The 17,259-nt window shown below is 44.2% G+C and overlaps 1 protein-coding gene across 4 annotated transcripts in view; it reads left to right on the forward strand.

Annotated features, from left to right (window-relative positions):
* The window catches only part of LOC119437137 (target of rapamycin complex 2 subunit MAPKAP1), a 121,273-nt gene that overhangs the window by 801 nt on the left and 103,213 nt on the right, over positions 1-17,259 (forward strand). The window lies entirely within an intron of this gene.

A 17,259-nucleotide genomic window follows, 5' to 3' on the forward strand; every position in this document is an offset into this window, starting at 1 on the left:
ATTTATATGGCAAAAGCTTGCCTGCTTCAGACGATCGTTGAATCTGCTGAACATAACGCTAAACACTCGGATAGGCAACCCTTCCTGACTTCATTGACGAACGTTATGAAATATTGTGATGCAGGTTGGTAATCTTGTTGCTGCACTAAGCATCCGCACGCTGCCAGCATCGCGCGCATTGGAACTGACTGTTAAAGTCGCATAGCATGACATCAGCTGTGACTGCTATGGGGACCTTGGAAGCAGATTGTCATTTGATCGTGAAAGGCCGAATTTGGCCTGGTCAAACATTGTTTTTCCCAGTACGCATGAAAGTGTCTGAATGCTGCAGTTATTGTGGATTATCATAAGTCATACATTGTTTACATTTGACATCCTGACGCACACCAAATTTCCACAACAAGGCGAGCACATTGTGCCTCAGAGGCAGTACTTATAGTGCTTTGTACTGACACATTTGGTCCCATGCTATTGCAGAGTAGGGCAGATATGTTCTCTTTATTATGCAAATTTAGTTCAGTATAACTGCCAAAACAGATTCTAAGATTTCTATGCACTGCACCCTTTGATCTAAATTGATCCATGAGCTAACTTTGCATCCGACATACCAAGCCCTTCAGTTCTCCCAGGTTTCTGCTACTGAAGTCACTGAAATCACCTCTGAGCATTAACATTGGTGGAAAAGTGCTTCACTGTGCTTGCCTAGTTGAGATAGTAGGTGTGTGATAGCTGGATCTTTTCTTTCACAGATTCCATGCAGTGAGTTTGGTGTGGGGCCATTGCACAGTTCAAAATGCAGTGTGTGCAAACAATTTGATTAGTGTTTGTTGTGTCGTGGCAAGGCTGCACAGCCACAACAGCGGCAAAGCAACGAACGCGCGAGGAACAGCTGATGGACGGAGCACAACTGTCCTTTATTCCAATGCACAAGTTTTGCATGGCCGTGTGTAGCGACAACTGAATCGAAGCAACCACCCGCCGTGGTGGCTCAGTCAGCTAAGGCGTTGTGCTGCTAAGCACGAGATCGCGGGATCGAATCCCGCCCGTGGCAGCCGCATTTCGATGAAGGCGAAATGCAAAAACGCCCGTGTGCTTGCGTTGTAGTGCACGTTAAAGAACCCCAGGTGGTCGAAATTCATCCGTAGCCCTGCACTCCGGCGTGCCTTATAATCGGAACTGGTTTTGGCGCGTAAAACCCCAAAAAGAAGAAGGATCGAAGCAGCCAATGGGCGGTAGCGCTGACAACCACTCAGTCATAGGGAGCCAACATGCAAGCACTGTTTTAGAGGGGTGAGATCCTTTGTAAGGGTACTTACTGTCACCAGCTAAATTGGCGGGTTAAACTTTCCGACAAATTGTAAAATGTGATACTCAAAATGGCGAAAGACCAGCTGACAGACCACGTTTCCCGCAACCCTTGATGACGGGAAACTAATTCACTTTTTTTTAATAAACTTTGGCCTCAGCAAACAGAGACATAGCGTGTCCGAGCACAGTACATGGCATGTCTTCGTTTTAGTTAAACAGGCTAGTAAGCGCAGTCTTTATTACAACGCACTTCGAAAAGCACCCTTTATATATTACGTACAAGTGGAAAGCAACGACAATGCTTAATGCAGTACGCATTCTTGGCGTGAGATAATACTACCACAAGCACACACCATGCTTTATATGTGTCGCACGACATGCAATAAATAAATGTAATTTTGATGTGTTAAAATAAAAGGAAAAGGCAGTTAGTATATTAAAGATGTATGCAGGTTTCATGTTCCATTGGTGCAAAACTAAATAAAAGAAATTTAATAGATTGCGTGCCACCATGGGTACATCAGAGCATGACAAAAAAAAAAGCACCAATGTGCCGCAACTTCTAACGAGATTGGGAATCAAAATGGCTACTTGGCAAATTTGGCGGTAAATAGCGGTAAAATTTTTGGTCTTGTGACCACCCTAAAACAGCGCTTGCATGTAGGCTCCAAACTCAGCCGCAAAGGGATGATGATGATCACACACAGCACAACACCGTTTTTTTATTTTTCTTTCCATGAAGTAAAACTAAACTGTGGCCAAGGTAGATTGCTCCAGCAAGTATGGAACACACGGACATGCAATTGTACTGGGGGCTTGGTATGGCCAAGGTGTGTTTTTTTTTTTTTTTTTTCCACGCGTGAGAACGGAACTTTTCACATGCTAAAGGCATTTGGTTTACACAATACTAAAATGTAGACATTTTTTAAATTGATGTTGAGCGTGTGTATCTATGCGGCAATATTTAAAGATAGTACTAACAGAAAATTTACCTTATTATTTCTTTAATAGATAGCTGTTGACCCAAAAATTACACTTATGGAGCCTCGATTCCTTGAAGGCCCAACAAATAATTATGTACCCTTTTAATGCAACCAGTTCAAAATACATGCCAAGTGCCACGCAGTTTCATATGTGCAAAAGGAGGCTTGTCATGTCAGAGAAACCTGATGTGCTGGTCTCGTGGTACCAGACACCACTAACCCATACACACACACTATAACCATGTGGCCAAAAGCAGAGTCTATTCAGCATCTGATGGGACAAGAAGGGAGAGTGTTTGCAAGCAAAGTGCACGATCAGAAGGCCCAACTTGGCAGCTTCTGTGACATGGTCACTGTATGACCTTCAGCCGTTGCATCGAACTGACTGGCACACTCTTGAGTGAATTGTCCAATTGCTACCTCCACTTTCGATATGTAAATAGTCTCCTTTTTCATGTCTGAAGCCAAGCTGCAATAGGCACGTGTTTTGAATGGATCTCATAAAAGGTGTTGTAATCAATTATTTGTGACGCTCTTGAGGCATTGACGCTTTTTATCATAATTGTGGAGCCGACCGCTACCTAAAAATGGGCGCACAAAGTTTTTTGCAAGTACTCCTTTAATCCTGTATTAGCTGTAGTTTGGAAGAGCTGGCTCAATTATAAAAAAAGATAATAATAGTACTGAAGCTTGAAAGCTGGGCTCAGTCATTTCTTTGTCCATTCTTTTTGCTTTGCCACAATTGACCGCAGGGTGTAATGGTTGTCAGCCGAACAGAATCAGACAGAAATAGGTACAAACTTCCTTCCCAGGCGTCTAATCATATCCTAATTGTTATAGTAGCAACACATGGTCTTGTTTAGTTTGCTTAGTGTTTGAATAAATGCAACATTTCGTTCTGGTAGAGGCCCAGTGAAGGCATGTCCACTAGGCCGCTCACAAGGGCAAACTTGGCGTCACTTCAGTAATGCAGCCCTGCATGGCGAAACAGGCTGTCATTCTGAATTAATGCCAATTGCGGTTAGTGGAGCAATAAACACCTGCGCTGCCACAAACAGGATACCTAACCTTCAGCTCTCTACCGAGAGGATTGCACTTGTATGTTATTAATATTCTTGAATGGGAAAGCAACATTCGAGTAAATGCTGCTAGTAAATATTGATATGGGCTAGCTCCATAACCAGGGTGTGTACAGGTCCTTGAAGTCCTTGAAAACCCTTGAAATTGAAAAGTGTGTTTTCAAGGCCCTTGAAAGTCCTGGAATTTTTTCCCTTCCTTGAAAATCCTTGAATTTCATGAGCAATGCACTCTGGTATCAACATTGCGACCTCCTTTCTGTGGTAGATCAGCGTCGATCTGACAAACTCCCCATTTCAGAAACAATACGCCGGCACGAACGCACATGGTTCCATTTTGCAGAACTGCACGAAATGAAAGGCTTCGCCGTGTCAAACTGAAAACAGAGCGAGAGACCCGTGCCGCGCTACGCTGCTGGCTCAGCTTGCAGTGTTTACACTGCTTTCCTCACCCTATCATTCGTTTCACTCTTTGCCCGTCAGCTTGCCTTCCCACTTTCACTCTTGCGCACGAGGTCAAGCTAGTGAAGCTAAAGAGAGCAATAGTGCAGCAACCTTACGACTGATGCTCAGTGCGTTTGGGTGAAGGTTTGTTATAATATTATTTATGATAATATAAGTGCAATAACATAACTGTATTATCCGGTCTATAAGTCGGTGCTTTGTATAAGACTCAACCCCCTCAAGACGGCAGTTTTTCCGGAAAAAGAAAAAAAGTATATACGTCGCACCGGTGTATAAGACGCACCTGTACTTTCGGTAAGCGATTTTAAAAAGTTAGTGACGTTTCGCTCCAGGAACGCGGGTCACATGCAAGCATATGGGTGCCATTTATTTCCACTCCAGGCGCATTTCTGCCGTTGTGGTTGCCGCAATGTTCCGTGTAAAGTGCAAGAGCAATAACATCGTCCCCACGCGCTGTATGCTGTATGTGCGAGTGAAAGCGTGCGACGGTGAGCCGAATCGCGCACAAGGGAGGAAAGCGGGAAGGCAACCCGGGAGGGAGGGGGGGCTGCCTGTACTCTCGTAGCAACTGCGTAGTTTGCGCAGCGGTGCGCGCCGTATCTTGACAGCTATGTGCAGATGCGACGACTTCGGGGTCGATCGACTCACGGTCGGCCTACCGCCGCTTGCGTTGCTGCTCCATCCTTCTCGCATGTCGTTTTGGAACTTCATCACGAGAACCCAGCACCTCGATAGCGCGCACAGAACCCATAGCAATTAAGTCAATCGGCGCGCTTCACGTGGCCATAACATCGGAGACGATTATGACGGCAGATCCCCCCCCCCCCCCCAAAAAAAAAAAAAGTTCATGGGTCACACCGTTCTATAAGACGCACCGACGGAAAATTAAGAAAAAAAAATGCATCTTATACACCGGAAAATACGGTATGCTGAAGGTATTGGGAATGTTTGATGAACCAACCCAGCTAATACTGCAGAAGCCTGAGCAGCTTTTGTGAGTGTTCGTTGTGTTAACTTTTAATATTGCGGACTTGAGAAATAATCAAGACAAGGGCATGTTTTTGCAAAATTGCAATGTATATCTATTTGTTATAATATAATATAATGGATGTGTAGCAAGACTACACTGAATGGTTTGGAAATGTTCGGTAAATTTGCCCAGTTAATACTGGAGAAGTCAGAGTAGCTGTTGGGAGCATTTTTGGGAACTTTTTTTTTTTTGGTATTGTGAACTTGCAAAGTGATCAAGGCTAGACATTACCATCATTGGGATATACATTTATTTCTTTTTGTTCTGAATATTTTTGGTGAACTTTACCAACCCTATACTGGAGAAATCTCAGCCGCTGTTGTAAGCGTTCATTTTGTGTTGTGATCTTGAGAAGTTATCAAGGCTTGACATTTTTATTATAATTGTGATATACATTTATTTATTGTAAGTGGAATAAAACTAGTCATTTTTGGAAATGTTAGAGTATAGAAATCCTACTTTGGATGCTGCTTTGAGTCCTTGAAAAACCTGTGACAGGTCCTGGAAAGTCTTGGAATATCCTTGAATTTTTTACTAGTAAACCTGTACGAACCCTGTATAACAGAAGCAGCTTGGTACCACACTTACCCTGAACTACCATCTTCCATTCTTAAACGAACACTAAGTCAGTTTAGATGGACGAATTCTTTGAAAACTGTGTTGTTGTTAATTTCGAAATAATAGGTTTACTATTAGACAAGAAAATAAAGGTCAAAGTTTCAGTTTTTCAATTTTGCGCCAAATACCCAATGCCAATACGTCGCTGGGATGTCGCGGATTTCAGAGTATATTTTCATATTTAGGCTGTGTTGGCTTACCTAAAGTTCCCAAAACTCGTCATGTTCAATCTTTGGCTCCTTTAGAAGACAATGTAGTCGATCTTTACCGCTAAAGAATTAACTAGGCCCTACAAGAAGGGCTCACGGGGTTCACGGCGTCATAGCAAGCTGGTGCGGGAACCTCAAGGAGATGTCACCACCCGCCTTTTGTTATTGAGCGTTTTCTGGCTTATCAAGCGTCTTATTGTCGTAAGAGTGGTGTTTTTGATACTGTAGAAGGGTAATTTGCTGATACAGAAGAAATCTGTTTTCTCTTGAGTGTCCCTTTAAAACATCACAGTACTATGGGAACTGTGCATACAGCAGAGAATCACACAATTTGGCCATTTGTCAGCCCACTGTATTCCATGGTGCAAAATGACAAGAGAATGTCGCATACCGACGAGCCAGTCATGGCTGTGCAAAGTGAATGTTAGAAGTTGGAAATGCAAATTGCTTTTAAAACAAAGCATTCTTTGCCTGCCTCTCCAAGGTTTGGCAAGTGATCCTCTGGCCATCTCACCAGGTAGGCTCGAGTGGGAGTTTAACAATAGCTACCACTCAATAAAAAAAGATTGTGTCAGATGGTGGGATTTGAAGCCGTGTCCCCAGGCTAATTACAACCCACTAGGCCATAGGCTCATTCATGGCATGAGTGAATAATAATGTTAACACTGTCCTTCTTTCGTGCGTGCAGGCTAGCTGTTTGACACGCTTGGCATGTGTGTCATGTCGCTTTGTCAGTTTGATTCTAAAAATGAGAGTTTGCCCATTTACCCTATCTTTCGGTTGTGGTAGCTAGCTCTCTGAGACTCATCGCCTTCAGAACTGCGATGTGAAGCTATGTTGATAGACAGTGAAGGATGACTTGTAAGGCAAGTACACACTTGCTCGTAAATGCGAAGCCGAGCGGCATCGATACACAGTAATGAAGCAGCAGCAGAACCAGACTGTTGTTTACGGGTGCAGACAGTGAGTGTTGGGGCAGCACATGTTTACGTTGAGCGAGGCATTTTCCTCGATCAGTGTAAGAAGTGTGGGGAATCTGATCTCTCTCACTCTCGCTCTTCTTTAATGTAAAGAACAGAGTTCATAATTGGCAAAATCAAGGCAACATTTTAGTTGTGTTTTTGCTTATTCTTGCCGCAGTTACATCGAGGCTGTGCGTTTCAATGCTTATCTTTGGAGTTTTTGTTAGTGCCACTTTAATAAATTGCTTTGGGTAATTCATTTAATGCTGCCTTAAGATTGTTGTCAACTGCTCCAGTGCTTCAGTAACCATGGCATGTTGCTCTTAAGGACAAGACTGCTGGTTCGTTTTTTGGCTGCTGTGGCTGCATTCTGATAGAGGCAGCATGTAAAAATACTTGCGGTGTTAGATTTATGTGCACTAGGTGATCAAAATTAATCCAGGGCCTTCCACTACAGTGTCTTTACATCCTGCATGATGCTTTGGAATGTTCGATCTCGTTAATCAGATTGTTACGAAAGGTTTAAAGTCTAAACTCGCGCATATGAAGAGGGCTTAGAATGTTGCCAAAGATGAGCCAAACATAGCCAGAGGTTTGTAGAAGGTTATGAAGGTAGGGTAGAAGTGGCAGGGTTTACGAAGTTTTGAAACGTTGTTGGCTATTACTTGTCCATTATGTTGTATAGTAGTGTGGACAGGCCACGGATAAATTTTTTTACACGCATGCAGCATGCACACGCAGGTGATTGCCGCAACTTTTCCAGTGCATACATGCGTAATTTTCCTCATGCTTTTGTGTTTCTCATTCATAACTTGACTTCATAGGTTGTCGAGTGGCAAGCAGTGGTGCTGGGAGATGCCACGGTGGGTGCCACGCTTGGTGCCCTGCCCGAAGCATCAAGTACATGCCCAGCACCAGGTTACAGTTAGTGCTTAACTGGGAAAATGGGTTGTTTAGATACTCTGAGTTTTGCAGACTAGCACAAGGTGGAGGAGTTACACAGGACACACTCACAGGTGCCTTTGTGTCTCTCCGTCTGTGCTTCTTTGTCCTGCTCTGTGAAATAAAGCTGCAGTAGTGAAGACCAAAGTTGGACTTTGTAAGAATTGCAAATGTTGCTTTTGTCCTATGGTATATTCGACTTCCCAGCATTGTCAGCTACTTTTAACTGTCTCATCTGCAGTTTTATATGGGCAGCAAGTAAGACAGCTGTAGAGGAAGCAAGGTGATATTCAATTGGTAGACATGCCTAAGGCATTTGAAGGACTGCTGACACAAAATTGTCTGCTTTTTCTCACCTTTAATGCATAGCACTCAACCCATTAAATAAGGTATCAAGCTTCAATTGCTTGAGAGCGCACCAGATATATAGCTGCATCATATAATGTGACCAATTCAAAATATGTGTTCCCAATACAGCACAGCTTTGAGCTTGAAGTAGAACTCCTCATTCCATAACGGAAGTTGGAGGTGATGGTCACCTGTTATCACAAACTGCTGACATGAGGGTCAGTCATTCTGGTGTGGTGGTTGCAAGTCACAGCGTGCAGCTGTTGAAAGCTGGCGTGCTGCCACACCAGCCATTCTTCTCTCTTTTACTCTGCACATTACGTTTGACATGGGATAAGCTCAGTCCTCTGCTGTCACTTTGCTGAGTTGACATAATCCAGAGTTCAACGGAAACCCGTCTGGCGAGGAATGAGCATAGTGAAATAAAATGAACACTCGCCAATGGAAATACATGTAATTGACAATAAAACTTGACGTTTCGAGTCCCGTAAGGGACTGTTGATCGCAATGAAGGCAAACGCGGTGGCTCTTGTTTAAATATGGGATAGGTGGCGTAGTGCGCGTGTGTAGATTTCTGGCAGATTCCCTCGTGTCCTGCTTATCGCGTGTTGCGTCGTCTGAATGTGCAGCGATTCAAGCATTAGTCTTGCAGGCAGTTTCTTCTCTGTGGTGATTATGGATGCCGATTCCCTGTCTATGCAGTGAGCTCTGTTCTCGTGGTCTTCTGATAAAGCGTTTCAAGATGAGTTGCCCTTGGCGACATCGTACTGATGCTGTTTTAAGCGTTTTTTTGAAGTTACCGGTCTCGCCGAAATAGGTTGCGTCACAATCTGTGCATGGTATTTTATACACAACACCGGGGTACCTCGAACGTTCTAAGAAATCTTTTATGCGCATCATTTGACCATGTAACTTGCTTTACCGGGACATGCGCAACCCAAATGTCGTACTCATTGAAAACTCTTGCCAAAGCCTCGCTTACCCCGCGCATATGAAATTGCTGCGCGTTTGCACTTCTTTGTAACCGCTTGGCGGTTGGGCGCTGAGGCACGACGTTCCTGCTCTCTGAGCATTTGAGGCGGGTATCCGTTATTTGACAAGTCCCTCCGTATCGTGTCAACTTCTGCTCTGCGTCTTGTAGGGCTCGAACAGAGATGGAAGGCGCGATCGAAAAGGGATGACACGACCGAGCGCTCATGGTCCTTTGGGTGTACGGAAAGGAAATCGAGGTATTTTCCGGTGTGCGTGGGCTTTCGATATACCGTTGTGGTAAAACCTTTATCCATGCGTTCCACGTGAACATCAAGGAAAGCTATGCGGCTGCTCTCTTCATATTCCACCGTAAACTGGATACTGGGCTTGAATGAGTTGAGGTGGGCCAGGAACTTTTGGACGTCACTGCGGTGAATAACACAAAAACAGTCAACATAACAGATGAAGAATTTTGGAGCATGGGAGAACGATGACAACGCAGCTTCCTCGACGGTCTCCAGGGCTAGATTAGCGCACATGACTGATACAGAAGCCCCCATGGCGGTCCCGAAGACTTGTCGGTAGAAATGCTTATTGAATACAAAGTACGTATCTTTGAGGCAGAAGTCCAACAGACGGCATAAGTCATCGACGTGAATAGGCGTGCGAGAGGGCAAAGAGGGAGCCCGTTCCAATGCTTCTCTGCAACATTGTATCGCAACATGGACAGGCATGCATGTAAAAATAGATTTCACGTCAAATGAGACCATGATCTAGCCTTCCTGTACATGGGTGTACGGAAAGGAAATCGCACAAGCCAGGGAGTGACAAGTGTGCACAACCTGCCCTCGCACAAACTTGATTATGCTGAACAAAGCCTTCTGAACCGAGGCCTCAACTTCAATACAGGCGCGTTACCGGACGCAGCTAAGATGACCTGTGCGATCGAACAAGCAGTGCGCTTAGTTGACCCAAAGAAACAAGATGAGGCAAGAGTTCGGGCCATCGGTGTTCTCTCCAAACTACGGTCTACTAACGGAAACCCTTTGACGTTGCCAGAAAGGCAGGCCTTGAAACGGTGTAAGGAGAACGAAAAGATAGCAATTCTTCCTGCGGATAAAGGGAATGCAACCATTGTTCTCGACCGCACTGACTACGTCTCAAAGATGAAGGACCTGCTTCAGGACGATGAAACGTATACATTGATAAAATGCGACCCAACTCGAAAAATCGAAGGTGAGCTGCAGAAACTTCTGTTCAATGTCTTCCAGTTCGTGCCACCTGAGAGTAAGCACCTTTACTACAAACTGCTATGTCATAACGGGTCTGCGCCGGCAATTTATGGTCTGCCGAAAGTGCACCAACCTGACGTTCCCCCGAGACCGATTGTCGACTTTACCCGTTCACCTCTTCACAGGCTATCCGGCTACCTTCACAGTGTACTGCGCCCGCTAGTTGGAAAAACTTCTACGTTTGTGAAAGACTCAGGCCATTTCGTGGAAACGTTAAAAGAGTGTACAATCGACGAAGACCACATCATGGTCTCATTTGATGTGAAATTGATATTTACGTGCGTGCCTGTCGATTTTACGATACAATGTTGCAGAGAAGCACTGGAACGGGATCCATCTTTGCCCTCTCGCATGCCTGTTCACTTCGATGACTTATGCCGTCTGTTGGAGTTCTGCCTCAAAAATACATACTTTGTATTCAATAAGCATTTCTACCGACTTAAGTCTTCGGGACCGCCATGGGCGCTTCTGTATCAGTCGTGTGCACTTATGGTCCTTTGGGTGTACGGAAAAAAAAATCGAGGTATTTTCCTGTGTGCCATCATAGAGGCCATCGAGGAAGCTGCGTTGTCATCGTTCTCCCCTGCTCCAAAATTCTTCATCCGTTACGTTGACTGTTTTTGTGTTATTCACCGCAGTGACGTCCAAAAGTTCCTGGCCCACCTCAACTCATTCAAGCCCAGTATCCAGTTTACGGTAGAATATGAAGAGAGCAGCCGCATAGCTTTCCTTGATGTTCACGTGGAACGCATGGATAAAGGTTTTGCCACAACGGTATATCGAAAGCCCACGCACACGGGAAAATACCTCGATTTCCTTTCCGTACACCCAAAGGACCATAAGCGCTCGGTCGTGTCATCCCTTTTCGATCGCACCTTCCGTCTCTGTTCGAGCCCTACAAGACGCAGAGCAGAACTGGACACGATACGGAGGGACTTGTCAAATAACGGATACCCGCCTCAAATGCTCAGAGAGCAGGAACGTCGTGCCTCAGCGCCCAACCGCCAAGCGGTTACAAAGAAGTGCAAACGCGCAGCAATTCCGGATGCGCGCGGGGTAAGCGATGCTTTGGCAAGAGTTTTCAATGAGTACGGCGTTTGGGTTGCGCATGTCCCGGTCAAGGAACTTACATGGTCAAATGATGCACGTAAAAGACCCCTTAGCCTTAGAATGATCAAGGTACCCCGGTGTCGTGTAGAAAATACCGTGCATCGATTGTGACGCAACCTATGTCAGCGAGACCGGTAACTTCAAAAAACGCATAAAACAGCATCAGTACGATGTTGCCAAAGGCAACTCATCTTCAAACGCTTTATCAGAACACCACGAGAACACAGTTCACTGCATAGACTGGGCATCGGCATCCATAATCGCCACAGAGAAGAAACTGCCTGCAAGACTAATGCTTGAATCGCTGCACATTCAGATGACGCAACATGCAAGAAACAGGACATGTGGGAATCTGCCAGAAATCTACACATGCGCACTACGCCATCTATCCCATATTTAAACAAGAGCCACCGCGTTTGCTTTCATTGTGATCAAGGGTCCCGTACGGGACTCGAAACGTGAAGTTTTATTTTCCATTACATGTATTTCCATTGGCGAGTGTTCGTTTTATTTCACTTTGCTGAGTTGACGTTACTGTGCTGCCACACTGTAATGCCCTTTCTCACCTACTTCCCTCTACTATCCTGTCTGATGCTTAGTACACTTGGCTTTCAATGACACAGTCATGGTGCAGCCTGAGACCACTGCACGGGCTGTTGACACGCATAACAGTGTCTTTTTTACGCCACACAACTACCATTTTTAGGTTTCCATGATGTGAGGTGTCCAGCTTCAAGCCAAAACCACTCTGCACTTGGCACACATTTCAAATTGGTCACACTAAAGGATGGTGTAATTAATTTTTGTTGTCACATGCTTGGTGAATGGACTGATTCAATGAGTGAATGTGCAGCGGCCATGACGCCAGTAGTCATTTCCATTTCCTGCTGTATTGAGTTCACTGTAGCATGGAGGGGAATGCCAAGGAGAATGCCATTGGGGATTTTGCCTGTGAATTTTCGAATGCACTTGCAATGTGCATTTCCTTAAAACTACTCCTATCGTAAAATCTTTTTATCCACACCTCCTTACCTTTTGATCTTAAAGGCTTAGTGGTTTTGTTATGGTACAAAAGCTAGATGCTTCTTACCATAGTTACCATTCAGCCTGTTGATGACTACTACTACAGGCATCCTTGGCAACTGCTTGGCAGCAACTTTTTTCTTGCTGAGATTGGTAATGATTCTGGTAATGGATTCTATCCTACAGATGATCCAAGCCGTTGCAGCAGCGTTTTGATGGGGACGAAATGAGAAAATGCTCTGTGTACTTAGATTTTGGCACATGTTAAAGAATCCCAGGTGTCATAATTAATCCTGAGTCCTCCACTACAATGTCCCTCATAGTTGCAGTGTTGCTTTGGTATGTTAAACTTAGTGAATCAGTCAATCAATCTCTTGTGTAAGGTTGCTGCCAATGAGGTTGGTAGGTGTAAGCCCGCATGAGTTTTTGCCACTCTTTGACCATACCTGGCCCTTGCACCATAAAAATTGATTTATCATCAAGCCCTCAGGACTACTTACAGTGCCGTGCAATTTCTACTTTCTGCCTTTTACTCGTTTCCCCTCGCCCTTTATATTTTGTTGCTTACTGAAAGCCTTCCTCACTTTCATTTGCAACAAATTCTTGTGATTTACATTTTGTCTTCTCTCTTCTCACAAACACTCCTGACATGGCACCAAAGGACGCTCGCTTCCTGAAGAGATGCAAACACATCCACCCAACATGCAGAAATTCCATTTATATCAGAGGCAAAAGAATGCACTAATAGCATAGGTCAGCATAATAAGTGGATACTTACACTCACTCAGCAGTATTTCTTCTGGCTATGTACTCGCGCGCACTCATGTCTACTCATATTTATCGACACTCATGCACATTCCTACTCGTGCCCACTCATACTCATGAATACTCACGTTCATACTCTCTTTCATTCACACTTACAGGCACCCACTCATGCTTATGCTCGCCAACAATTGCTAACATTCATGCTCATGTCCACTTGAGCTCATCGACACTCATTCATGTCCACTCGCACTTCATATCCCACATGTGCGAACTGAGTGTGGAGTGATTATGAGTCAGTGTAGTCACGAGCAAGTCTGCCGACCTATGATTTAAGTGCCCCATGTGGCTTGCATTGCTTCCATCAACTAAGAAGAAAGCAGACACCATGAGCATATGCTAGTCACCAATGGCTGAACTTGGGTCAGCCCTGGGGAAGTTGCTCTCAAGAGTTATTCAAACAATCTGGGATAGTGATTGACTAGTTGGGTTGAGAAGGTATGAAAGTGCCTCCAACAACATTACATCAAGGGAAGAAAAATTGTGTTGGCATTAGAGCAGGGTACAATTTTTCTTTTATCTTTATCATGATCATGAGTTCATGAGTTATATGACTGAACTGATCATGAATTATAGATATACTTATCAAAAAGACGCAGTGTAAAAAAAGAAACATTGCTTGTCTCATGTCAGTGTCAAGCCTAGCCGTGAGGTGCTCACTATTATCACTGATGAAGCTCTTCATGCTTGATGCTGTGCCAGTCATTTAGTAGTGGCCATAGTCTGACCAAGCACAGCTGATGGCACCCTGTAAGGTATACTATATTGGAATAATAGTACGAAAGATGTTACCAATTCATTTAGAAAACAAGATACATTGAAGAGAGGTAAGCACTGCTGATGAGGAGTGCAGAGTTTCAAGTGACTATCCGTAAATATGGACCATCTATAGATATTCCTACAAGAAATTCCTGGAAGTCGCCTGTGAACCTATGTAGGCACCTGCTCAAAATCACTAGTAACAGTAGCAACTTTGTACATAACCACACGCAGCAGTCCAGAGGCCAAGGGGTCACACAGGAATGGAAAAGTGCATAAGTGAAAAAAGGACAATTGTCTTCCATCATTTTGTTTGAAACTGTTTGGTGTTGTCATGTCTTGTGGTGGAGTTTTCCATTCAAGAAATAAGGTAGGGTAGTCCTTTTCATGTTATAAAGGACCAGTCAAAGGAAAGCCTTAAAGTACCACCTTAACCAGGGGTAGCCGGCCAAGTAACAAGAACGCCGACATTAATGGCATGGCAGCTCACATGTCCCTGACTGAAATCCTGGCTGGGGATGAGTAGAGCTTTATTTTACTGTGACAGCAGTTAAAATCTTGAAACTGAGTTCGCTTTGTGTGTCCATCTGTCCGTCTTTTCCATTATCGTCATCTTTCATCAGTCGGGAAAACGCCTCATCTTTAGCTTCAGTTGGTGGCAAAATAACAGTGTACACCACCAGCATTGCATTATTTGCACTGCAAACAATCCAAGCACTAGCAAACAGGCTTATATAGCACGGCACTTTGATCCTCAATGTAGTGTCGAGCACCTCTCTGTTCTGCATAATCAAACAATAAATCGCAGCATAATGCCCATATACAGGTTGTCACAGCCATCATGCATGAAGCTTTAAAAAAGGGAGGGATCACTCTATGTGAATAAAACGCGCGTGTTCACAAAGTGCAGTTGAGAAACAACCAGTAATATTTAGTCCCCAACGTCCAATTAGTTAAAAGTAATTATCAAACTTTTTAATTGTTGTCCTACCTTGTTAAGGATGCAATTAGAATGTTGTAGAGAATTATAAGAAACTTATAATGTACAGTTCTCAGCAATTCAAACGTGGTACTCGGACCGTGCGGCGGCTGGTGCTTTTTGTGCCACTGGTGGGCGGTGGGTGATCGCTGGGGTGCCAAATCCATTCACAATGCATCACAAAGGCTCTCACTTTCATCGTATGTTACGGTGCATCAGCTGAGTGTCCCCAGCGCTCACTGAAGTGCTGCCAGCCATGCGCTCCGAGTATCACGTTTTGAATTTCTGAGCACTAGTACCTTGACATGAAGCATCTCATTATTATGTCTCACAATTTTTCAGAACTCTCTAATGGGTATTTGGATAATTGCAACAATTAAAAAGTTGTCTAATTACTTCTAATTAACAGATTAGATCTCAGGAATTAACCGTTTTTATGCCACGGACGAGTCGCTCACTCATACAAGCATTTTCTTTAATATATGCTAGTTATGTGTCCCACTCGTCCTCTTGTCCGCCAAGTGCCATCGACAAATGGCAGTTTTTATCATTTTGGTGTGAACGCTGCTACTAAGTAGCACGAGCTTCCCAGGAAACCGATCTTAAAAATCTTTGTGTCCACGGTTGGCAGAAACGGAACCTAATTCTGGCTCAACTGGATGCTAACAGTGGTGACTGCGAAGGTAAGCAGCTACAATAATGACAGCCACATTTTTCAACTCTGGAAACTAGTTTTTTATTTCGTCACTTCAAGTAAAGAAGTAAGCTTAGAAACTCTAGTTAATCATCTTCACCACTTCAGTTTAGTTCTGACAATTGCAAGCAAGGTTCCTGCTATAGCCCTATATTGGGCTGCAGTATATGTAAATAAAGTGTTTGAGGCTCTTGCAGCTACTCGCAAGGATGCGGCTCAACAGAAACACTTTGCCACCTGCGTCTCAGCGATTTCTTTTCCTCGCAACGCAAAAATGGCACGATGCATGAAGAACAAAAAAATTATCCAGATCCAATGCACATGTTGGTGAAGGAGTGAAACTTCGTGAAGCAGTTAATGGAGTACTATAAATTTGACAATTTCATTCCGTTGTCTGGCGCATAGGAAACTTGTGTCTTTTGTCTCTTCATTTCTTTCTTTTTAATTTTAAATGCACCGGCCAATTCTTGGCCAATTCCCTGTTGTGGGCATGTGCCATTGTACCGCCCACTTCTTGGCCAACCCTTCGATGTGGGTTTGTGCCATAGCATGGTAATCATCATCAAATCAAAACACTGACACGCTTCTTGACCAATCTCCCATTGGGGGTATGTGCCATAGGATGGGAATCATAATCATCAACACACGGCGATCATCACAAAGAGCTAGTTGGTGTTGATGAGAGATGTGGACGTGCAGTTGTAGCCTAATGGTTAGAGCATCGGGTTGCTGCGCTGGTGGGGCAAGCTTCGAATCCGGCTGAGCGCCCTACCAGCTTTCTGAAACCTACCCATGCATATATATATATCCTTTGCTAACAATTTTCTATTTCTCGCTTTATGGCAAAAGCAATTATATCGACACTCCAGGCAAATTTTCGCTGTTGTCGTCTCCGTGATCATCATCATCATCAGCCTATATTTATGCCCACTGCAGGACGAAGGCCTCTCCCTGTGATCTCTAATTACCCTGTCTTGCACTAGCTGATTCCGTGATGTTCCGTATTAAATCCAAAAGCCATATAAATGAGCGACCCATACACTGTGGGTGCGGGAAAAAGCACGTAACAGTGATCTGAAAAGGATGGTGGCTTGATGGGCATTATCTTCCCACGGCGCTCAATATTCGGGTTAGTTGTAGGTCACGTAATCAAACGCGAGTGGGAAGGAGAGCACGCGTTTTCTCCTATAGCCCTGCCGTAGCTGTGAATGACTGTGCGTGGCTGACGCTTATGCGGCGCATGTGCCATATCTAAATATGTGCCAAGTATGGACAAACAAGATCGAGCACGTGTTTCACTGGCCTAATCTGTAGACAGTCTATGTTGATGGCCTTGCTATTCCTCAGAGATTTAAATGTCTGGTACACTTCCGAGCAATCTGTTGGGTGAAAAAAACGCTGTGTCGAGAATATTTGTATCAAGCACGTAAGAGGAATTGATTGGAGGTGCGTGTTTTAGTGGCAGTGAGGCATAATGTGCACTGAAGTGCTCTAATAAAGCAGTGCCGAAGAGTGTTTTGCCTTTTAGTGTAATGTCATTTAGGTTATTTTGCCGTGAATGCGTTCCCAGTACGTTATTTATAATCGCCCACACACGATCAGGTGTGCGTGCGCTTTGGAAAAGGTGTTCGTAATATTCCTTTTTCGCTTTCTTTAAATCTTTAGTG

This window comes from Dermacentor silvarum, chromosome 1, assembly GCF_013339745.2.
Source record: "Dermacentor silvarum isolate Dsil-2018 chromosome 1, BIME_Dsil_1.4, whole genome shotgun sequence".
In the NCBI taxonomy this organism is placed as follows: Eukaryota; Metazoa; Arthropoda; class Arachnida; order Ixodida; family Ixodidae; genus Dermacentor; species Dermacentor silvarum.